Source organism: Rattus norvegicus, chromosome 15 (assembly GCF_036323735.1).
Source record: "Rattus norvegicus strain BN/NHsdMcwi chromosome 15, GRCr8, whole genome shotgun sequence".
NCBI classification, from domain to species: domain Eukaryota; kingdom Metazoa; phylum Chordata; class Mammalia; order Rodentia; family Muridae; genus Rattus; species Rattus norvegicus.
The window spans coordinates 69,682,121-69,706,869 of record NC_086033.1 but is presented as its reverse complement, the minus strand read 5'-3'; the positions used below and the strand labels follow the sequence as shown (position 1 = coordinate 69,706,869).

Genomic DNA, 24,749 nt, shown 5'->3' with positions numbered 1-24,749 from the left:
TCTAAGAAGAGTGGTGGGAAAGGAGAATATGGTCAAAAAGTACTGTATGAAAATATATTAAATAAAAAGAGGAAGAAAAAGTTTGCTTCAGCTTCGTATTTTTCCTTGCCTGTCTGATGCAATGACAGTGAATGTGGTGGTGGGCTAATTAAGGGCTTTTCAAAATGTCCTGTCCTAATCCCCAGAGCCTACATCATCTTCCATGGCCAAAGGACATTGTAGATGTGACTGAATTAGGGAACTTAGGTGAAAATATCTTCTGGATTTTCCTTGCAGACCCAATGTCAACACAAAGGATCTTAAAAGAGGAAGGCAGAGACAGATTTATGTCTACAACAGAGGTGAGAGCAATCTTCCATAAGCCAAGAAACATGGGCAGCCCATGGAAACTAAGAGTCGAAGAGCCAATTCTTCTCTAGGTCTCTGGTAGGACATATCTTCATCTTAGCTCAGTGACAATCATTCTGATCCCCAAGACTCAAAAAAAAATATTGTTGTTTTGCAACCCTTAATCTAAGGCTCAAAGAATATTAAAAACAAACAAACAAACAAAACCCAAACAAACAAAAGGAGGTGGATTTTTTTTAAAGGGGGGAAAGAAAGATTGTAAGAATTAGGGGGCTGAGTTTGCTACAAGATCATCAAGGATAAGAGTTCTTGTAGAGGGGGTTGGGGATTTAGCTCAGTGGTAGAGCGCTTGCCTAGGAAGCGCAAGGCCCTGGGTTCGGTCCCCAGCTCCAATTAAAAAAAAAAAAGAACCCCCCCAAAAAAAAAGAGTTCTTGTAGAGAAAGAGACTGGACAGGAGTAGAGATGCAATGGCTTGACCAGAGGAGAGAGCTGAGAGGAAGAAGGAAGCAACACCTACACCTGTCTGTTTGCTGGTGCTGCATTTCTGCCTGGTTTCCATCTGTACCTGCCTCTATACCTCTTCCTACACCTTACTGCACTTCTGCCTGCATGTGCACCTGCGTCCATCGGGAAGGGTAGTTATTAGGCTTTTCTCATACAATTATGATGCTTGCCATGATTTTCTTGATTGTTTCATCCTTCAGTAGCAACCCTATCATCTACAAAAGACAGGTGAAGCTTCCCTATTTGGGACCACACTGTAGAGGGATTATGAAACATTTGTGACAATCTACTCAATAATCTTAGTTTTAATCGTCTTTAGCATGCATTTTGTGAACATGACACAAGTTCAAAGCACTTTGTTCAGCTTAGAGCAATTTACCAGTAGCTAGTTAGATAAGTATTTTTTTTTTTCGTAGACACTGAAAATAGGAAAAGGAGCTGTTACTCAACAGAATGGCCATTGGTAAAACATAATTACTATTTTAAGGTAAAAACTATATAAAATGTTAAGTTTCACATTTCACTGATGGAACCATTTAACTTTCTTAACTTTTAACACAAATTTACCTAACTTCTAATACAAATTGAAAAAGTTAGCTGTGTTAATTTATTTTAAATATGTTAAATGTGTTATGATTAGATGGGAATCATTTAACTATAGCTCAGAGTTAATTCAGAGAAATACTAACATAATATGACACTGTTAAACTTAGCTCGTACTTTCTGTACTCAAAGTAATCACCTCATTATCACCGACTTACAATTCTCTTCACTCATTAAACACAGTTTGTTATATATTAAAGGATGTCACTTGAAAATAATAATTAGATAAGCATATGATATGATCAGAAAATCAAATTAACTTGACTCTAGATTAAAGATAATAGGACAAAATCTATTTTTACAAAGAGTGTTACAAGAGATCGAGAATGTTAAGACATAATACTTTGTGTTTTTCATTTATCCTGTCTCATTTGAATGGGGCTTATATTGAGCCTTGAATGTGGATCTAGGTAGTTACTGCCCAAACTTTTGACTTTATATGTTGAGGTTTGGGCAAAGTGTTAAAGATTCCACTTAGAGAGTTAAAATTTCCCTAGACATAGTGATGAGACCGAGCAGTGAGCACAGGCTCTAGAAATGGTGTTGGAGGTCCTGCAACTGTGATCCTAGGAGATGAACAGGCACTAGAGCTGAGCCCTTGGGAACCTTCTCAATAGGGAATCTTGACAAATTATGAACAAAGTTGCCTTCTGCTCCTTCTATTCTCTTTATACTACCATTGCCAGAGCTCCAATAACTTCAGCTTGCCCAAGTTCATGGTCAAGTTTCTTCTCTAACTCTACCTCAGCAACACTTAATGGAATTATCTTCTAGTTTACACTTTGGTCATCTTTAAAATGCTTCTTGTGGTTTTGATGACACCACAGATTTGTTGGTTTCCCCCAGTGTTCTGGCTTTGACTTCTTAGAGCTCTTGGTTGACTGCCTTCTCAGCTGCTCTAAATGTTCAAGTTTTGTTCTATTGCTGTGAAGAGACACCATGACAATGGCAACTCTTATAAAGGAAAACATTTCATTGGGTTGGCTTACAGAGGTGTAGTTCATTATGGTCATGGTGGGAAACATGGTAGCACACTGGCAGATGTGGTGCTGAAGAGGTGGCCAAGAGTTCTACATGTGGACCAGCAGACAGGAGAGAGAGAGAGAGAGAGAGAGAGAGAGAGAGAGACAGAGAGACAGAGAGACAGAGAGACAGAGAGACAGAGAGACAGAGAGACAGAGAGACAGAGACAGACAGAGAGACAGACAGAGAGACAGAGACACAGAGAGAGACAGACAGAGACAGAGACGGGTTTGAATTGATCATTTGAAAATCCCAAAACCCACCTCCAATGACACATTTCCTTCAGTAAGGCATCAGTACTTCAAAATGACCATACATCCTAATTCCTGTTAAGTAGCACCACTCCCTAATGACCAAGCATCCAAACATAATAGAGCTTACTGGGGCTATTAAATTTAAATCAACACAAGTTTAGTGTTACTATTTTTAATAGTCTTCTCTTTCTGTCTACATTTTGACCTTGAAGATTCCTACCTTGATCCTAAAATTTAAAAGTTATCTATGTGATAATGATGCCAAAATATCTCTGTACAAATCCACTTTCTCACATCAAGACAGAAATAACATCACAGTAAAGGATTAGGAACAGATATTTAGAGCAAATGGACCTAGGAAGTATCTAACAAAACATACTTTAAACCAAATCTAGTCAAACTAGTTAGGTAAGGATACTACATATTTATCAAAGGCAAAATCCACCATGATGACATTTCAATTCTTAAAGTTTATGACCCAAACTTATGGTCACCCACTTTTATAAAAGAAATGCTACTACAGCTTAAATCACATATTGACCCCACACACTGTCAATGGGAGATTTCACTCTCCAACTCTCACAGATCATCCAGATAAAATCTAAACACAGAAATATTGGAACTAAGAGACATTATATAGAGACCTAACAAATAGACCTAACGAATACTTATAGAATGTTTTACTAAAACACACAACACACACACACACACACACACACACACACACACACACACACACACACAAACATCTTCTCAGCACTTCCTGGACCTTTCTCTAAAATTGACCGATTAGACAGAAAGCAAGATTCAACAAATACAAGAACATTTAAATAACTTCCTGCGCTCAATCAGACCACCACAGACTAAAGCTGGATATCAACAACAGAAACAACAGAAAGCTTATAAACTCATGAAAACTGAATAACTCTCTACAGAATGGAAAATTGGTCAAGGCAGAAATAGAGGAAAAAATTTAAGACTTCTTATAATTCAATGAAAATTAATACACAAAATATCCAAACTTTTGCAACACAATGAAAATGGTTTTAAGAAGAAAGTTTATGGCACTAATTGCTGTCATTAAAAAAAATCTAGAGAGATCTCATAATAGCAACTTAACAGAACACTTAAAGGTCTGGAAGAAAAAGAAATAAGAATATCTAAGAGGAGTAGATGGCAAGAAACAATCAAACTGAGGGCTGAAATTAATAAAATATAAGCAGAAAAATTACAAAGAATCAGTGAAATAAAGACTTAGTTCTTTGAGAAAATTAACAATATAGACAAACCATAATACAAATGAATTAAAACGCAGAGATAGACAATATACAAATCAACAAAATCAGGAATAAAACGGAGGCATAACAACAGGAACCAGGGAAATCCAAAGATTCATAAAAACATACTTAAAAAACCTGTACTTCAATAATTAGAAAAATCTGAAAGAAATAGATAATTCTTCTGATAATTACAATTTCCAAAAGTTAAATCAAGATGAGATAAATAATTTAAATAGACTTATAACCCCTAATGAACCCCCAAGTAGACATTAAAACCCAGTGTTAGATGGTCTTAACATAGAATTCTACCAGACTTTAAAAAAGAGTTAACACTAATACTCCTCAAGTTATCTCACTAAACAGAAATAAAAGGAACAGTAAACAATTCATTTCATAAGGCTACAGTTCCTCTGATACCAAAGCCATATAAAGACTCATCAAAGAAAGAGAATTATCTAACAATTCCCTTTATGAACATAAATGCAAAATTCTCAAAGAAATACTTGCAAACCAAATCTAAGAACACATCAAAAAGATCACCTACCACAATCAAACAGGATTTAACCCAGAGATGCAAGGATGATTCAACATATGAAAATCTGTCAATGCAATCCACTATATAAATAAATTGAAAGAAAAAAATCCAATGATTATCCAATGAGATTCAGAAAAGGCCTTTGATAAAATCCAACACTCATTCATGATAAAAGTTCTGAAGAGATCAGGGATGCTAAGGACATTTAAACATAAAAAGGGTAATTTATAGCAAGTGTATAGCCAACAGTAAATAAAATGGAGAGTGACCCCAATTCCACTAAAATCAGGAACAAGAATAGGTTGCCCACTCTATACCTGTTCAGGGTAATACTTGATGTCGTAGGTAGAGCAATAAGACAACTGAAGGAGACCAAGGGGAGAGGAAGGAGCCAAAGTATTTTTATTTGTAGATGATATGATAGTATACACAAGTGACCCCGAAAATTCTACTAGGGAACTCCTACGGCTGATAAACACTTTCAACAAAGTAGTCAGAAAATTAACTCATAAAAATCAGTAGGTCTTCTATATATAAATGACAAACAGACTGAGTGAGGATGAAATCAGGGAAGCAACACCTTTGACGATGGCCTCAAATAACAGAAAATATGTTGAGATAACCACAACCAAGCAAGTGAAAGACTTTTATAATAAAAACTTTGAGTCTTTGAAAAAAGAATTGAAGACGATATCAGAAGATAAACAGATCGCCATTACTCATGGATTGGTACTCAATGGCCATCCTACCAAAAGCAATCTATGATACAATGCAATCCCCATTAAAATTGAAACAATTATTTACAGACCTTGAAAGGACAATTCTCAACATCATATGCAAAAACAACAAACAAACAAACAAACAAACAAAAAGCCAGAGAAAGCTAAGACAATCCTGAACACAGAAAAAGAACTTCTGAAAGGATCACCATTCCTGATCTCATATTGTGCTAACTATAGTAACAGAAATCTGCATGGTATTGGCACAAAATCTGACACATTCATCAATGGAATCAAATTGAAGACCTGGACATAAATTCACACACCTATGGACACCTGATGTTTTTATCAAGAAGACATATGCACTGGAAAAAAGACAGAATCTCTTACTAATGGTGCTGGTAAAACTGGATGTCAGTGAGTACTAGAATGCAAGTAGATAGACACTTGATGCCTTGCACAAAATTCAAGTCCAAGTGAATCAAAGACCTCCACACAATACCAGATTCACTGACCCTGACAGATGAGAAAGTGGAGAATACTTATGAACACATTGGCACAGGAGACAACTTTCTGAACAGAACACTGTTAACGCAGAACCTACGATCAACAATTAATAGATGGGATTTCATGAAACTGAAAATTTCTGTAAGACAAAAGGCACTGTCAATCAGACAAAGCAGCAGCCTACAGAGCAGGAAAAAAAATTTATCAATGCTATATCCAATAGAGGGTTAATATCCAAAATATATATAGAATGCAAGAAACTAGATATCAAAAACAATACAATTAAAAATGGGGAACAGGTCAAAACAGAGACTGCTCAGTAGAGGAATCTTAAATAGCTGAAGAACACTGAAAGAAATGTTTAATATCCCTAGCCATCAGAGATACACAAATCAAAACTACTCTGAGTTTTCATCATACATGTATCAGAACAGCTAAGATCAAAAACAAAAGTGATAGCCCGTACTGGTGAGGATTTGGAGCAAGGAGAACACTCCTCCATTGCTGGTGGGAGTGCAAACTTGTACATTCAATATGGAAGTAATATGGGTTGGGGATTTGGCTCAGTGGTAGAGCGCTTGCCTAGCAAGCACAAGGCCCTGGGTTCGGTCCCCAGCTCCGAAAAAAAAAATAGAAACAAAATATGGAAGTAATATGGTGATTCCTCAGAAAGTTGAAGATCCAGCTATACTTTTGGTCATATTCTCAGAAGACCATCCTTTCTGCCACATGGACACTTGCTTAGCTGTGCTCATAGCTGCGTTATTAATAATAGTTAGAAACCATAAACAAACTAGGTGTCTCTCAACAGAAGAATAGATTTTAAAAATTTGGTATATTTGGTATATTTACACAATGAAGTATGACTCAGCTATTAAAAAAAATGACATGATGAAATTTGCAGGTGTGTGGATGGAACCAGAAAAAAAGTCACCCTGAGCAAGGTAACCTAGACACAGAAAGATAAATATGGTATGTATTCACTTATGATAACCAATTTGCAATCCACAGACCCAGAAATGATAAATATAGAGCAAGTTCCCCCACCCCCCAGGGGGAGAGAGATAATACATGGATCTTATTCAGAGGGGAAAAGAGAATAAATTTTACAGGTATCCGGGGGGTGAGTGGGGATAGAATCAGGTGGGGAGAGGAAAGGGAGATAGAGCAGAGGAAGAAAATCCAGAGAGAGACAGCTGGAATTTCAGGGTATTTAAGGGATGATATAGAAATCTAGTGCCGTGGAAACACTGTAAAAATATATGAAGGTATTCCTGATGAGGTGTCTTAATAATGGGGTGGAATAAGATACAGATTCTCAACTGGCCATTTCTTGTTATCAAACAAACCTTCCATAAGCAGAACTGGGTTATATTCAATTGAGTTGTTGGCCAAGAGGGTCCCATGGAAATCTCCAAACACTTTAGGCTGTTGCTAAGACAAAGGATGCTTTCTGTAAACTGACAACAGGACTCCATTGTCAAGGACAACCCACTCCACTAATTAAGCATAAAAAAGTTGAACTGACATTTGCATGAAGCCTTTTTCTCTACACACACACACACACACACACACACACACACACACACACACACACACACAATCTTCTTTGGTGCAGGAAAGAACTTTTCAGGCTGACAAAAGAGAAACAGGAACAGCAACCCTGCCATAAACCCTTTAATCTACAATCTGTCCTTCCTGCAAAATATGCTAGGGCAGTGGTGGTACAGACATTTTGGGAGTAACCAATCAATGTCTGATTTGGCCCACACCCTACACTTCTTGGGGAGCCAAGATCCAGAGACTAGACAGCCCAGAGACCTAGAGTAAAACCAAACACTACTTCCAAATGGCTTCCAAAAAAGGGAAAGTGGCAAACTGAATTAGAGTTCAAAAGACTGATGAAAACTTTTTAAACATTTTTATATATAAATGATAAATACTATACAATGTATTTTGTTTGGGCAAATGTTTTACTGCCAACCTAACTACTTAGTGCAGCATTCTGCTGGTATCTAGATTAGGACTTTGTTGTAATAGATTTCTATTAAATACTGACTGGTCATAAGGATAATTTCCTTGGTGCTTGTTTTTACTTGTAGCCTCTTTAGAATAATATAAGCAAAAATATGACACGGAGTGATCAGATATCTTACAACCTTGACAAACTAATCTTCATATTCACAGGGAGATTGATATGCTGATCTGGAGAATACTTTGATTACATTAATGGTCAGTCGAATCTAAATAAATAACAAAAAACAAACAAATTCACTCCCTCATATCTATTTGACATCCCTCTTAAATGTCTTTGGAATCTCAAACATATCGTGGCAGGTAACTCAAGAATCTCTAATCATATACTTTCTACCCTAACTTATCTTCTCTCCTCATAACATGTGCCTTCTGAGTAAACAGTAACACATCAGCTATGCCAGTTAGTATCATCAAAAATACTAACACTGCCACTGATTCCTCTCATCCTGCAGCATCCAAATTAACAAACTGTAAGCATACCTCCAAAATATAATAATCCATCCCACTTCTCTCTACCACAGCATCGATTAGTTTTTTGTCTGAGATTCTTCTTAAATTTTATCTCCCCAGAGGATTCTTCTTTTGTGGCTAATAGTAAGTATTAGTCTACTCAGGTCTGAGTTTTAGCACACCTCCCCTTTGCTGCTCTGTCCCAGTGTCCCACTTGCCTTAATTCACAGCTTGCTACAGCTACAGTGTATGATCCATTACCCCTGTGTCCCTAGAAACTACCCAGAAAGGGATTAGATAAACATTGTTGGATGACTAATTGAAAAAGAAATCATATTCCCCGGGGTTTCTCTGAGTAATTTTAATAGCCTGTCAATCCATGGACCTCTATGAATTTCAGAGTAGCTCTTCACACTATCTTCCAAGGACATCACCATTGTCCTTAATCTTACCTCATAGAACTGGTCTAAAAAGCTCTGACGTCTACAAAGTGATGCTCTATTCTTTATTAACTTGGATGGCTTTATAAGGTATTGTCACCATCTGTTACAATGTTTCCTATCTCATAATTGTTATTTGAAATTTGGTGGGCTTCGCTGTGTACATATTTGGCATTTGTTTAATTACTGGGTAGATGTCAACTTAATGTCAAATAACTTTAGTTCATTTATTATATCATGCTCTTAAATGTTATGGTTAGAAGTGCATCCCTTCTCACTTGATTCCGTGTCTGTTGGTCTGTTGTTCTCGGATATGCGCATGTTATATACACTTTATCACTTCACTCTTAGATGGGAATTAAGGATCCAGTTATATTCTCCAACAAACGATACCTTAATTGTCCCAACACTGGTTATCGAGTGTGCCTTACTTGACCAGCAATGTGAACCTGAAGTATATTTGTAGTAGAAGGCTGGCCGTGGTTTCAAATGGCATGTGTTAAAGCCATTTGACTTTAAGAAGATAATAAAAGAGTCTAACTGACTATTATTTATACGTTGTCTAATGCTTCTGGGGCTTAACTCCTTCATCTGTAAAAAGGAATGATATTACCTACCTTTAAGGTCAGGATGAGAAGAAGGGAATTTGAAATACTGCCTGTTATAAAGTGGTCTTTGTGTTCTTGTTTAACATTAATTACTATAACTCCCATTTCCAATCTGATAAGGTGAATCCCCTTCATCTAGATTCCAAATCAAGCTGACTCGTGGTTTGTTGTATTGAACATTTTGATTGAATTATGGGGTCACTATGCTTATAGCATCTTTCCATCCAGAACTGTAACATTGCTTTCAATTTTCAAATCTTTCTAAAAGGCCACATTAAACATCTTACCTTTCTATTTTCCACTCTTAGTAAGCAACCATTTTACAGACTGAGTCATATTCCCAGCCCCCCATTGAATGGGGTCTTTCCTAAACACTCAGTTTAACCTGAAATTCTATCTTAATTTAAAGATGTTTATCAAAAACATGCAGCCAATGTTTCCTAATGAATTCTCTCTCTTTTTTTAAATTGGTCAGAATTGACTGGTATTTGACTATCTTATTTTCTGTTTAAAGGCTTTAAATTTAAATTATGCCTTTGTCCATTTTTATTTTTAAGTTTTTCTTCAATTATAGAGTTATTGGTTACTTTTTTCTGCTCTCTTTGTATTTACGCTTTTGGTTGTTTTTCCCCCCTCTAACGGTGGTTGTGTATATCATTTATTTAAAGTCTGGAGATATGGCTTAGTTGTTTCGGTAAATAATTAAATCTGTTCTATGCTCCCAGAGGGTACGCGTGCCTCCCCTAAACCTGCCCAAGTGTTTTGGAATCATGAAAGGCATACACACGCCGTCTTATCTTTAATATGCCCTAAGTATTTCCATGACTGGGCACTTCCAAACCTCCCTGCGGCTAGCATACTCTCCCCTACGATATTCCTGAGTTAACATTTACTAAATCTATATTTTATCTTTGCTGCCCTGGGCCCTCCCCCATCCCCTCCCTCCCAGGCCGCTTTCCCCTTGCACCTACAGTTTGCCTGGCTTACCTTCCTGCACTTTCTGGGCTAGGTCTACTACTTTTGGTGGCTTCTCCTCCCTTCCTCCCTCTCCTCTGTTTTTTTTTTTTTTGGCCAGGGAATTCTAAAAGCCCCGCCTCTGTCTCTCTGCCCAGTTGCTGCTGGCAACTTCATTTCCAAATCAAAACCAATTAGGGGCAGGGACCCACAGAGACCTACAAACAGCTGTTTGAACTCCTGTGTAATTTGTGAATCCATTAAGTCAAAGCCACAACACTCAGTCCTCAATAGTTCTTGTAGCTCTTGCAGATGATCTGAGTTTGATTCTCAGAATTCACCTGGCAGTTCACAACCACCCATAACCCCATTTTCAGGGGAACCAACACCTCTTTCTGACCTCCTCATTCGCTAGGCCCACACTGTGTGCATACATACATGTAGACACACACTTATTCATATAAAGTAAAATACATAAATCTAAACCCCTTTGGCTTTTATTGCCATTTATTTATGTATTTATTTATTTATTTATTTATTTATTCACTTATTCACTTTACGTCTTGATCGAAGCCAGTCCCACCCTTATAAATACGTCTACCCTTTTTCTCAGAGAAAGAGGAGGTACCACCTTGCTCTGGGACATCCAGCGATAGCAAGTCTAAATGCATCCTCTCCCACTGAAGCCAAATCAGGCAGTCGAAGACTAATAACCAAAATATACAAAGAACTCAAGAAATTAGACACCAACATACCAAATAACCCAATTAAAAATGAGATACAGAGCTAAATAGAGAATTCTCAACACAGGAATTTCTAAAGTCTCACTTAAAGAAATGTTCAACATCCTTACTCATCAGGGAAATGCAAATCAAATGACCCTAATACTCCTTAGAATGGCTAAGATCAAAAACTAAAACTTAATTAAACTATATTCACCAAGACACTTTTTCTTTGACAAGTCAGCTTATTAGAAAGCTTAATCAAGCTGGGTATGGTGTCGCATACCTTTAATTCTAGGAGTTAGTAAGCAGATTTCTGTGAGTTCAAAACCATCTTCGTCTATATCTTGGTGAGTTCTAGGCCAGCTAAGACTCATAGTGAAGCCCTGTATCAAAAAAGAGAAATAGAGCTCAGTGGTTAAGAGCACTGACTAGTCTCCCAGAAGTCCTGAGTTCAAATCCCAGCAACCACATGGTGGCTCACATCTGTAGTGAGATCCAATGCCCTCTTCTGGTGTGTCTAAAGACAGCTATAGTGTACTTATATATAATAAATAAATCTTAAAAAAATAGAGCGAGAAAGACAGTGGGCCCTTAGTCACACTGGCAAAACCTCTCGATATACCCCACTCTAACCACAAGTCATAATCAAATGGAGGGAATAGCAGAGAGCATGCACTGCAAAGCACGGATCTCGATGTTGTAAATCCTGCTTTCCATGAGGTCCTCTGGTTTCAAAACAGCTTCTCTCCCAAAAGTCCCTGTGACAGAAGATTGGTCTTCAGCTTGAAGACGCTAAGAGGTAGTAGTGGAACCCTTAAGAAGTGGAGTCTCGCCCAGACCCGGTGAGAGAGAGACCCAACCGCCTGGTCAGGTGGGCACTCCTGAGGCTGCAGAGCGGAAGAGACCACCAATCTGCTCACCCCTGCCCACATCCCTGGCCCAAGAGGAAACTGTATAAGGCCTCTGGGCTCCCGTGGAGGAGGGCCCAGGAGCGGCAGGACCCCTGCCTGAGACACCGCCGGAACCTGAAAGAAACAGACTGGATAAACAGTTCTCAGCACCCAAATCCCGTGGGAGGGAGAGCTAAACCTTCAGAGAGGCAGACAAGCCTGGGAAACCAGAAGAGACTGCTCCCTGCACACACATCTCGGACGCCAGAGGAAAAAGCCAAAGACCATCTGGAACCCTGATGCACTGAAGCTCCCGGAAGGGGCGGCACAGGTCTTCCTGGTTGCTGCCGCTGCAGAGAGCCCGTGGGCAGCACCCCACGAGCAAACTTGAGCCTCAGGACCACAGGTAAGACCAAATTTTCTGCTGCAAGAAAGCTGCCTGGTGAACTCAAGACACAGGCCCACAGGAACAGCTGAAGACCTGTAGAGAGGAAAAACTACACGCCCGAAAGCAGAACACTCTGTCCCCATAACTGACTGAAAGAGAGGAAAACAGGTCTACAGCACTCCTGACACACAGGCTTATAGGACAGTCTAGCAACTGTCAGAAATAGCAGAACAAAGTAACACTAGAGATAATCTGATGGCGAGAGGCAAGCGCAGGAACTCAAGCAACAGAAACCAAGACTACATGGCACCATCGGAGCCCAATTCTCCCATCAAAACAAACATGGAATATCCAAACACACCAGAAAAGCAAGATCTATTTTCAAAATCATATTTGATCATGATGATGGAGGACTTCAAGAAAGACATGAAGAACTCCCTTAGAGAACAAGTAGAAGCCTACAGAGAGGAATCGCAAAAATGCCTGAAAGAATCGCAAAAATCCCTGAAAGAATTCCAGGAAAACATAAATAAACAAGTAGAAGCCCATAGAGAGGAGACACAAAAATCCCTGAAAGAATTCCAGGAAAACATAAATAAACAAGTAGAAGCCCATAGAGAGGAGACACAAAAATCCCTGAAAGAATTCCAGGAAAACACAATCAAACAGTTGAAGGAATTAAAAATGGAAATAGAAGCAATCAAGAAAGAACACATGGAAACAACCCTGGATATAGAAAACCAAAAGAAGAGACAAGGAGCTGTAGATACAAGCTTCACCAACAGAATACAAGAGATGGAAGAGAGAATCTCAGGAGCAGAAGATTCCATAGAAATCATTGACTCAACTGTCAAAGATAATGTAAAGCGGAAAAAGCTACTGGTCCAAAACATACAGGAAATCCAGGACTCAATGAGAAGATCAAACCTAAGGATAACAGGTATAGAAGAGAGTGAAGACTCCCAGCTCAAAGGACCAGTAAATACCTTCAACAAAATCATAGAAGAAAACTTCCCTAACCTAAAAAAAGAGATACCCATAGACATAAAAGAAGCCTACAGAACTCCAAATAGATTGGACCAGAAAAGAAACACCTCCTGTCACATAATTGTCAAAACACCAAACGCACAAAATAAAGAAAGAATATTAAAAGCAGTAAGGGAAAAAGGTCAAGTAACATATAAAGGGAGACCTATCAGAATCACACCAGACTTCTCGCCAGAAACTATGAAGGCCAGAAGATCCTGGACTGATGTCATACAGACCCTAAGAGAACACAAATGCCAGCCCAGGTTACTGTATCCAGCAAAACTCTCAATTAACATTGACGGAGAAACCAAGATATTCCATGACAAAACCAAATTTACACAATATCTTTCCACAAATCCAGCACTAAAAGGATAATAAATGGTAAAGCCCAACATAAGGAGGCAAGCTATACCCTAGAAGAAGCAAGAAACTAATCGTCTTGGCAACAAAACAAAGAGAATGAAAGCACACAAACATAACCTCACATCCAAATATGAATATAACGGGAAGCAATAATCACTATTCCTTAATATCTCTCAATATCAATGGCCTCAACTCCCCAATAAAAAGACATAGATTAACAAACTGGATACACAACGAGGACCCTGCATTCTGCTGCCTACAGGAAACACACCTCAGAGACAAAGACAGACACTACCTCAGAGTGAAAGGCTGGAAAACAACTTTCCAAGCAAATGGTCAGAAGAAGCAAGCTGGAGTAGCCATTCTAATATCAAATAAAATCAATTTCCAACTAAAAGTCATCAAAAAAGATAAGGAAGGACACTTCAAATTCATCAAAGGAAAAATCCACCAAGATGAACTCTCAATCCTAAATATCTATGCCCCAAATACAAGGGCATCTACATACGTAAAAGAAACCTTACTAAAGCTCAAAGCACACATTGCACCTCACACAATAATAGTGGGAGATTTCAACATACCACTCTCATCAATGGACAGATCATGGAAACAGAAATTAAACAGAGATGTAGACAGACTAAGAGAAGTCATGAGCCAAATGGACTTAACGGATATTTATAGAACATTCTATCCTAAAGCAAAAGGATATACCTTCTTCTCAGCTCCTCATGGTACTTTCTCCAAAATTGACCATATAATTGGTCAAAAAACGGGCCTCAACAGGTACAGAAAGATAGAAATAATCCCATGCATGCTATCGGACCACCACGGCCTAAAACTGGTCTTCAATAACAATAAGGGAAGAATGCCCACATATACGTGGAAATTGAACAACGCTCTACTCAATGATAACCTGGTCAAGGAAGAAATAAAGAAAGAAATTAAAAACTTTTTAGAATTTAATGAAAATGAAGATACAACATACCCAAACTTATGGGACACAATGAAAGCTGTGCTAAGAGGAAAACTCATAGCGCTGAGTGCCTGCAGAAAGAAACAGGAAAGAGCATATGTCAGCAGCTTGACAGCACACCTAAAAGCTCTAGAACAAAAAGAAGCAAATACACCCAAGAGGAGTAGAAGGCAGGAAATAATCAAACTCAGAGCTGAAATCAACCAAGTAGAAACAAAAAGGACCATAGAAAGAATCAACAGAACCAAAAGTTGGTTCTTTGAGAAAATCAACAAGATAGATAAACCCTTAGCCAGACTAACGAGAGGACACAGAGAGTGCGTCCAAATTAACAAAATCAGAAATGAAAAGGGAGACATAACTACAGATTCAGAGGAAATTCAAAAAATCATCAGATCTTACTATAAAAACCTATATTCAACAAAACTTGAAAATCTTCAGGAAATGGACAATTTCCTAGACAGATACCAGGTATCGAAGTTAAATCAGGAACAGATAAACCAGTTAAACAACCCCATAACTCCTAAGGAAATAGAAGCAGTCATTAAAGGTCTCCCAACCAAAAAGAGCCCAGGTCCAGACGGGTTTAGTGCAGAATTCTATCAAACCTTCATAGAAGACCTCATACCAATATTATCCAAACTATTCCACAAAATTGAAACAGATGGAGCACTACCGAATTCCTTCTACGAAGCCACAATTACTCTTATACCTAAACCACACAAAGACACAACAAAGAAAGAGAACTTCAGACCAATTTCCCTTATGAATATCGATGCAAAAATACTCAATAAAATTCTGGCAAACCGAATTCAAGAGCACATCAAAACAATCATCCACCATGATCAAGTAGGCTTCATCCCAGGCATGCAGGGATGGTTTAATATACGGAAAACCATCAACGTGATCCATTATATAAACAAACTGAAAGAACAGAACCACATGATCATTTCATTAGATGCTGAGAAAGCATTTGACAAAATTCAACACCCCTTCATGATAAAAGTCCTGGAAAGAATAGGAATTCAATGCCCATACCTAAACATAGTAAAAGCCATATACAGCAAACCAGTTGCTAACATTAAACTAAATGGAGAGAAACTTGAAGCAATCCCACTAAAATCAGGGACTAGACAAGGCTGCCCACTCTCTCCCTACTTATTCAATATAGTTCTTGAAGTTCTAGCCAGAGCAATCAGACAACAAAAGGAGATCAAGGGGATACAGATCGGAAAAGAAGAGGTCAAAATATCACTATTTGCAGATGACATGATAGTATATTTAAGTGATCCCAAAAGTTCCACCAGAGAACTACTAAAGCTGATAAACAACTTCAGCAAAGTGGCTGGGTATAAAATTAACTCAAATAAATCAGTTGCCTTCCTCTATACAAAAGAGAAACAAGCCGAGAAAGAAATTAGGGAAACGACACCCTTCATAATAGACCCAAATAATATAAAGTACCTCGGTGTGACTTTAACCAAGCAAGTAAAAGATCTGTACAATAAGAACTTCAAGACACTGAGGAAAGAAATTGAAGAAGACCTCAGAAGATGGAAAGATCTCCCATGCTCATGGATTGGCAGGATTAATATAGTAAAAATGGCCATTTTACCAAAAGCAATCTACAGATTCAATGCAATCCCCATCAAAATACCAATCCAATTCTTCAAAGAGTTAGACAGAACAATTTGCAAATTCATCTGGAATAACAAAAAACCCAGGATAGCTAAAGCTATCCTCAACAATAAAAGGACTTCAGGGGGAATCACTATCCCTGAATTCAAGCAGTATTACAGAGCAATAGTGATAAAAACTGCATGGTATTGGTACAGAGACAGACAGATAGACCAATGGAATAGAATTGAAGACCCAGAAATGAACCCACACACCTATGGTCACTTGATTTTTGACAAAGGAGCCAAAACCATCCAATGGAAAAAAGATAGCATTTTCAGCAAATGGTGCTGGTTCAACTGGAGGGCAACATGTAGAAGAATGCAGATCGATCCATGCTTATCACCCTGTACAAAGCTTAAGTCCAAGTGGATCAAGGACCTCCACATCAAAGCAGACACACTCAAACTAATAGAAGAAAAACTAGGGAAGCATCTGGAACACATAGGCACTGGAAAAAATTTCCTGAACAAAACACCAATGGCTTATGCTCTAAGATCAAGAATCGACAAACGGGATCTCTTAAAACTGCAAAGCTTCTGTAAGGCAAAGGACACTGTGGTTAGGACAAAACGGCAACCAACAGATTGGGAAAAGATCTTTAGCAATCCTACAACAGATAGAGGCCTTATATCCAAAATATACAAAGAACTCAAGAAGTTAGACCGCAGGGAAACAAATCACCCTATTAAAAAATGGGGTTCAGAGCTAAACAAAGAATTCACAGCTGAGGAATGCCGAATGGCTGAGAAACACCTAAAGAAATGTTCAGCATCTTTAGTCATAAGGGAAATGCAAATCAAAACAACCCTGAGATTTCACCTCACACCAGTGAGAATGGCTAAGATCAAAAACTCAGGTGACAGCAGATGCTGGCGAGGATGTGGAGAAAGAGGAACATTCCTCCATTGTTGGTGGGATTGCAGACTGGTAAAACCATTCTGGAAATCAGTCTGGAGGTTCCTCAGAAAATTGAACATTGAACTGCCTGAGGATCCAGCTATACCTCTCTTGGGCATATACCCAAAAGATGCCTCAACATATAAAAGAGACACGTGCTCCACTATGTTCATCGCAGCCTTATTTATAATAGCCAGAAAATGGAAAGAACCCAGATGCCCTTCAACAGAGGAATGGATACAGAAAATGTGGTACATCTACACAATGGAATATTACTCAGCTATCAAAAACAACGAGTTTATGAAATTCGTAGGCAAATGGTTGGAACTGGAAAATATCATCCTGAGTGAGCTAACCCAATCACAGAAAGACATACATGGTATGCACTCATTGATAAGTGGCTATTAGCCCAAATGCTTGAATTACCCTAGATCCCTAGAACAAACGAAACTCAAGACGGATGATCAAAATGTGAATGCTTCACTCCTTCTTTAAATGAGGAAAAAGAATACCCTTGGCAGGGAAGGGAGAGGCAAAGATTAAAACAGAGACTGAAGGAACACCCATTCAGAGCCTGCCCCACATTTGGCCCATACATATACAGCCACCCAATTAGACAAGATGGATGAAGCAAAGAAGTGCAGACCGACAGGAGCCGGATTTAGATCGCTCCTGAGAGACACAGCCAGAATACAGCAAATACAGAGGCGAATGCCAGCAGCAAACCACTGAACTGAGAATAGGTCCCCTGTTGAAGGAATCAGAGAAAGAACTGGAAGAACTTGAAGGGGCTCGAGACCCCAAAAGTACAACAATGCCAAGCAACCAGAGCTTCCAGGGACTAAGCCACTACCTAAAGACTATACATGGACTGACCCTGGACTCTGACCCCATAGGTAGCAATGAATATCCTAGTAAGAGCACCAGTGGAAGGGGAAGCCCTGGGTCCTGCTAAGACTGAACCCCCAGTGAACTAGTCTATGGGGGGAGGGCGGCAATGGGGGGAGGGTTGGGAGGGGAACACCCATAAGGAAGGGGAGGGGGGAGGGGGATGTTTGCCCGGAAACCGGGAAAGGGAATAACACTCGAAATGTATATAAGAAATACTCAAGTTAATAAAAAAAAAAAAAAAAAAAAAAGAAGTGGAGTCTCCTAGAAGATGGGAGGTGCTGCTTCGAGAAAAAATTAAATTCTTAAGTTTTATGATATATTCCTTAATTTTGATTTTAGAATTTACCTATTTCAGCAAACAAAGAGGACATCAAAATGCACAATGTCATAAAACATTTAAAGATTCTGTAAATAAAGTTACATAATCTTAGGAAATTCTATCAAGGGCCAATGACATTAGTTATTCTAACAGTCCTAGACACAATTTCTTTAAACAGATAAATTATATACATTTTTGAAACAGTTATATAAATCACAGTTGGCTAGTTTTGTCCTTCCTTTAAAAAAAAAACTTTTTATTGATTCTTTGTGAGTTTTACATGATGTACCCATTCCAGCTCATCTCCCCATGCTCTCATATCCCCTGCAAAATAAAACACACACACAAGCAGACAACAATAATAATAATAAAAAGCATAGAAAGCATCTCATCATGGACGCTGCAGAGTGTCTCCACAGGACACCCCTCTGTATACAGTACACATATCTTCACTTGCACATGTTCAGTACACGAGTCCTTGGTCTGGTTTGATATCTTTGGCTTCTGTGACAACATCAATATTGGATCCTCACTGAAATTCCTCCCAGTTGATCCTGGTTTTGCCCTGTGTCGTGCAGATACTGCAGCTTTGGAACAACAGGACTGGCCCTTTCGAGAATTCTCAGCCATTCACAGATGATAGAGATTTTGGGGTGGGCCAACTCAGAACCCTGGATCTGGGGCTGGGTGACAACTGAGCTGGTCAGCCCATCAGCTCTCTCTCAGGATGAGCTCTCCTGCTCTGCTCCAACGAGGCAACCTAAGGCCACCATCAGCAGGAAGTAGGGTCCGCTCCCCTACTCTCACACCCTTGGACCTGGTTCACCTACACCCATGCCTCCAGAGCCAGCTCCCAGTCAAAGTTTAGGGACCACTCTCCCCAAAGTGCTGCAGCCTGTGAGGGGCTGGGATAGTCCTCCTGCTCTCAGATCTTAAGGGATGGCTCACTGGTGCCTTCCCCATCAGGGCCACATCCACTGTGTTGCCCAAGTGAAGTGCAGGCCCTTCTCTCCCTAGTGCTACAGTTAGTAAGGAGGCAGTGTGTGTGTGTGGTGGGGGGCACCCTGCCCTGATGACCCCCAGGGTCAGCTCTCCCCACTACTGCATGTGGTGAGGGAGGAAGGGGAAGACATTATCCCACACACAGCCATTTCACCCTCCTCTCTCATGCTCTTGACTTTGGACTTGGCTCACATGGGCCCCCGTCTGCCTGGGCCAGTTCTACTGGCCTGCTCTCCCAAATGCTGCAACCAGCCAGGGTCAGGGCCAGCTCATCTACTCTCATGACCCGAGTTCTCCCAACTGCTGCAGGTGGTGAGGTGAGGTGGGGGGCTTTGGCCATCAAGCCAGAAATCAAGCTGGATGAACAAGGAACTGTGATCTGCACTGCCCCTGACTGATGTAAGAACATCACCAACAACAACAAGGTGTCCCTTTGCCCATTATCGGGGAGTGTTTATGATATTTGATTTAACCTATTTAGCTGTATAAATATGTATTAGTAGTATGTATCTGGTAGAGTGATAGCTATCTTTTTCTTTTTCTTGTATTGAGAATCTTCGTGTTTTGGGTTGGTCAATTATTCCCAGGCATGGGGCCTTCCCTAAAGCGTAGTTGATATACCCATTGACATCCCATGGTGGAAAATGGATTTACAGGTATCAATTGCAAATAGCTTGTTGGTTTGGGATGGCGACCTGTGTCCACTTCCTCCTCGTGCTGGAATTCCATCTGGAATGTGTGCAGGTCTTACGTATGTTGCCTCAGCCCGTGTGAGTTCATCTGTGTATCAGGTTATTGCATCTGGAAGACACTGCTTCCCTAGAGAAATCAACCACTTGTGGCTCTTACAATCTCCCTTCCTCCTTTTCCTCATAGATCCCTGTCTCAGTCAGGGTTTCTATTCCTGCACAAACATCATGACCAAGAAGCAAGTTGGGAAGGAAAGGGTTTATTCAGCTTACACTTTCACATTGCTCATCAGGAACTAAAGCAGGTCAGGAAGCAGGAGCTGATGCAGAGGCCATGGAGGGACGTTACTTACTGGCTTGCTTTCCCTGGCTTGCTCAGCCTGCTCTCTTATAGAACCCAAGACCACCAGCCCAGGGATTGTACCACCCACACTGGGTCCTCCCCACTTGATCACTAGTTGAAAAATGCCTTACAGCTGGGTCTCATGGAAGTATTTCCTCAACTGAGGCTCTTTTCTCTGTGATAACTCCAGCTTGTGTCAAGTTGACACACAAAACCAGCCAGTACAATCCCATTTGTGGAGGCAGGGTAGTTTGTTTTATTATAACATGTTTTGACTATGTTGGGAGGGAGACAAAGAACATGAAGTTGAGTGGGCAAGGGGGTGAGGAGAATCAGGAAGAAGTTGGAGAAGAGGCAACATGATGGAAATACATTGTACAAAAAGCATTAAATACATAAAAAAGAATTACCATGTTTTATTACTGAGGTTTTTGTTGTCATTGCTGTTTGTACTTTTCTGTGTGAAATTGAGGAGCAAGTTTTTTAGGTGAAATAAATCCCCAGTATATTAACCAAGACCACATTAAATTAAGAAGAAAACAGCTGTCGTAAGTGCTGATCACCCTTCTGTTAAGGCTTTTGTATACGTTCTTTCCCCATGTTTAATTCTCTGTGTAGATCTTGCCAGCATGAGAAACACAGGTTTACAACTTAAACTGCTCCCATCCTTGGGAGTGACATGCAAGTCGTTTTTCTGAAAAGTGTCACAGAAATTCCTAGAAAGTTGTCTGTGGCTGGTGAATTTGTTAATTTCTTCCTTCCTTTCTTTTCTTTTCTTTTTTTTTCTTTTTTTGTACTTTGCTGACAATGGATATTTCTTAAAATTTGGTATGCTTGCACTGCCTATCTTTTTATGGTAATTTATTCATTTAATCCAGATTTTTCCATTTATTTGCATAGAATTGAGTAACCTTAGAATTCTTTGAATGGCTTCCTTCTGGGGTTACTCTCACATTGTCACTTTCTAATTTATATAATTATATTCCCCTTGTTCTCCCTAGTAAACCAGATTCTTCTTTTCTTTTTCTGCCAAGACACAAGGTTCAAACTTAACTTTTTTTCCTGTTATTTAAACTTAGTTTTATTTATTAATACAGACTTATGTTTTTTCCTTTGGTTTTGTTCTGCTTTTAGAAATTGTGTAATTTTGTATTATAGCCCTTTTGTGTGTACATCACAAGTTAAGAACCTTATAAGATTTTTCTTATTTGCATACATTAATTGTATATAATTAAAACTTTTGTATTATCACATGAAGTGATCTTTGGTTTTTCTGGTTTATTTCTGGTTTTGCTTGATGGTGACCATTAATCTGTTTGTGATAAAATACATCCACTGTGTTTAAAAATATTTCACTTTCCAGTTGTACACTTCCAGTTCCTCTACCTCTGCCGGAAGTAGTTTCTGTCAGTAGCGCAGCAGGGTCCGGCAAAGCTAGGTGGGAAGTGGTGTTCTGTTCCTTGCTCTTCGTTGTTGGGATTCAGTCCATTTTGGGGAGTCTCCATGGCAGCCATCACCATATGGGTCCCAAGCTCAGTCGTGAAGCAGCCGCTCATTCAGTCTACGGCTGGGACTGTCCCAATTCGCCATGAGAAATGTGAGATTTCAATGGAAAAAGGAAGGGTAAAACTTTATGTGCCTGGGAAGAGACCAGATTACGCCCCTGTGGAGTAAATGAAGATGAAGAGGGTGAAGGATTCCAGCTCATTAAGAAAGCTAAGGAACAAGAAGAAGAGCCTAAGGAACAGGAGGAGGATTTATCCAGTGACCCCCGATCACATTAGTGAAGATACGGAAGATTGGCTCAACACAGAAAAATAGTGGAACCTAAAGTAGTAGGAGAAAGAGACTCAGAAGTAGAAGGAGACGCTTGGCGCGTGGAACCGGAAGATAGCAGTGAGGAAGAAGAGGAAGAAATTGACGATGAAGAAATAGAGTGGTGCCGTGGCATGGCACGCCAGCAAGCACAGGAGAGAAAAGATAGAGATAGAAGTCATGGAGGTGGAAGACGAAGGACGCTCTGGGGAGGAGACCGAGTCAGAGTCTGAGTCTGTGGAGTACACAGACATATTATCACCGACGTGCCTTCTTCATGGATAAGGATGAAGAAATCTACAAGAGAGATTTTAGTGCACCTACTCTTGAGGACCACTTCAACAACACCATTCTTCCAAAAGTCATGCAGGTCAGGAAGTTTGGACAGTCTGGTCGCACCAAGTACACCCACCTTGTGGACCAAGATACCTTTGTGCATGGGCAAAAGAGTGCCCAGAACACAAAAGTCTTTAAACAAAGGCAGCAGAGGTGTGAGATGTATTTGAACGACCATCTGCCAAGAAGAGGAAAACCATCTAGGCTTCAACTGCTTATTCTAACTGTGGGGCACAGGGGATCTGGTCCTCAGTTCTCTTGAGCCATTATTTACATAGTTCTTGTACAGAGCTTTCCAGACTTGCAGCCATAACTTGTGTTTGAAGGTGTTTTGTAAGAGGTTTGGACTCATACTAAGAAACTCACAGAAAAGAACTAACCAAGTAGGATTAGAGGATTCCCACTTAAAACTGTTCCTGAGACACCTTAGGTTTCTCTCCCATAGTTTCCCATATTGACTTGGGACTATTCTGAGTTTGTTTTTCCAGTCTGGATCACAGATACCTGGGCATGTGGATGTATGTATGTATGGCTCATTACTTTTTCCTTAGAGTTAGGAGTAGGCTATCAGGAAATCCAAGCTCAGCCCAACCTGGTTTTGTGTTTGGGGTGTTGAATCTACTTTTCTAAGTAGATATACCTTTTGATCATTTCTCTCTCTCTCTCTCTCTCTCTCTCTCTCTCTCTCTCTCTCTCTCTCTGTGTGTGTGTGTGTGTGTGTGTGTGTGTGCTGTGTGTCCACATACCAGAAATATTTTTACTATAACATTAGATCTTTCATTCAATAGTAACTAAAAGTCTAGGTAGGTAGGTTGCACATGCCTGTAATCCCATCACTGGTGGGGGTGGGGGGTGGCAGGAAAATCAAGAGTTCAGTCATCCAAACTGGACATGGTGGAGCACACCTTTAATCCCAGCACCAGGGAGGCAGAGACAGGCAGATCTGAGTTCAAGGCTAGCCTGGTCTACAAAACAAGATCTGGGACAGCCAAGGCTACACAGAGAAACTTTGTCTTTAAAAAAAAAAAAAAAGAGTTCAGTTATCTTAAACTACATAGTTCAGGGCCTTCCTGGACTATATAAGACTCTGTCTCAAAAAAAAAAACACAAAAAAAACACAAAAAAAAAAAACAAAACAAAAAACAACAACGAAAAACTAAATAAAATGTAGCAGGGAAATAGGCAAAGGTCTTTTCTCTCGTCCATGCTAGAATGTGACCCAGGGCCTGGTAAATACTTGCCAAGTGTTCTATATTGGTAAGCTATATCCCTAGTCCTTTTATTTGCATGCATGCGTGCGTGCATGTGTGCATGTGTGTTCAAAAAATGTCTCACTAAGCTACTCGTGAAGGCCTTGAAGTTGAGAATCCCTGACGAGTTTTAACAACCTGAGTTTGATCCCATAGATCCACACAGTAGTAGAAAACTCAGTCCGGCAACCAGCAAATTGTCATCTGACTTCCATATGTACTCCATGGACTGTATGTATTAGTGTTCACATGAGATGTAATTTAAAAAGAAAAAAAAAAAAGCAGCTGAGTGTGGTGGTGCACACCTTATATCCCAGCACTCGGGCTGCAGAGGCAGGCAGATCTCTGAGTTTGAAACCATCCTTGTCTTACAAAGTGAGTTCCAGAATGGCCAGGACTAAAACAGAAATCCTGCTTCAAAAAACCCAAAATAAGGATGACGACAATGGTGACGATAATAAACTTGTATACCTGCCATCAAAATTGGAACTAAATCTAGGACCTTGTATATACTAGGCAAGAACTCAACCAAATTATATTCCAGGCCCTTGCCAATTCATATTTTGATCATCCTTTGATTTCTGGAACAAACTCAGATATTAGACAGTAATTAAGTAGTACCTTATGTGCATATTTAAATGATTTTAAATCTTAGTTTTTAACTTTCCTCTTGGGTGCTGGGAATCAAACTTGAGTCCCCTGGAAGAGTAGCCAGTGCTCTTAACCTCTGAGTCCTAAGCAAATTCAGATGTATTTGGTGGTCTTTGTTCTCTACACTGTAGCCTTGCTTCAACAATGACTTACAAAATAGGACATGACTCACTGAGTTCCGGTTCCTACTAATCTTTCTTATTTATGTATAAGATGAAGGAGCACCGACAGCTGTCAGTACGAAA

At 39.7% G+C, this 24,749-nt stretch overlaps 1 pseudogene; it reads left to right on the top strand.

The window, feature by feature from the left end:
* The first annotated feature begins 21,955 nt into the window (after window positions 1–21,955).
* Mfap1a-ps2 (microfibrillar-associated protein 1A, pseudogene 2) lies at window positions 21,956–22,552 on the top strand (annotated as a pseudogene).
* Window positions 22,553–24,749: the final 2,197 nt, after the last annotated feature.